Raw genomic sequence first — 1,276 nt, 5'->3', positions numbered from 1 at the left:
GGGGTTTCACCATGTTGGCCAGGCTGGTCTTGAACTCCTGACCTCAAGTGATCCACTCCCGTCGGCCTCCCAAAGTGCTGGGATTACAAGTGTGAGCCACCACGCCCAGGATCTTGTGTATTTTTAATTGGGTTTAGTGCAATTCCATAAAGCTTGAATAACACCATGAGACCCATATAGTGATGCTATATGCTATATATAGTGATGCTATATCCTGGGAGAACTTATAAGTTCTTATAGGAAGAACTTAACTTATAACTTAAGAAGTTATAAGTTCTTAAGTTCTTAAGACCCATAAGTTCTCCCAGGAGACATAGAAAAGTCGTAACATTACAGGAAAAAGTTGAATTGCTTGATATGTGTTGTAGATTGAGGTCTGCTGCTGCAGTTTCCTGCCATTTCTGACTGATGATTCATCTTCTTAAGAGATGGCACAAACTTACATAATTGATACAGTATTTTACTGTCAGTGTATTTTCTCTTCCTTATAATTTTCTTAATAACATTTTATTTTCTCTGTCTCATGTTATTGTAAGAATACAGTATATAATACATACAACATACAAAATATGTGTTAGTCAATTGTTTATATGATCTGTAAGGCTTCTGGTCAACAGTAGGTTATTAGTAGTTAAGGTTTACGTGAGTCAAAAGTTATTCATGGATTTCCAAATGTATGAGGGGATCAGCACCTCTAACCCATGCATTGTTCAAGGGTCGACTGTATATGATTTTCTGGTAAAAAGAACCAGGAGTCCTTGGAGAGATGGTTGATCCCAGAGAGAGGAAAGAGAACATACAAGATAACCCTGGAATACTGTATGGTGCCAGAAACTAAAGAAGTGATTTTTAAAAAAAATGAGGACATACCAAAAAATTCACAGTAATCAAGTTGAAGGATTTCCCCATAGCCAAATCTGGGAAAATTTAAGCAGCAAACAAAATAAAGAGAATAATGGAGAAAGAATAAAATAAACATCCAGGAGTCATTACTGGATATGAATAAAGAAATTAAACAGTAAACGAATAGGAAGAGAGGAACAGCTCTTACAGAATTCAAAATAACAAACATAGGAGACATGATGAAAGTTATCACTAGGCAAACAGCCCAATAGTAATTGTTACAGTCAAAACTCATTTGTGGATGCTAAAATTAGTAGGCAAAACTATAATGTGTAAAAGATACTTGCACAATCTCAAAGTATTACCATAAATACTTATTATATTACTTTATTATATTATTATAAGATATGACTACAGTTTTAATAAGACAAAT

This window comes from Colobus angolensis, unplaced genomic scaffold (assembly GCF_000951035.1).
Source record: "Colobus angolensis palliatus isolate OR3802 unplaced genomic scaffold, Cang.pa_1.0 Scaffold237, whole genome shotgun sequence".
NCBI classification, from domain to species: Eukaryota; Metazoa; Chordata; class Mammalia; order Primates; family Cercopithecidae; genus Colobus; species Colobus angolensis.
The sequence above is the reverse complement of the archived record's forward strand: the minus strand, read 5'-3'. Positions refer to the sequence as shown.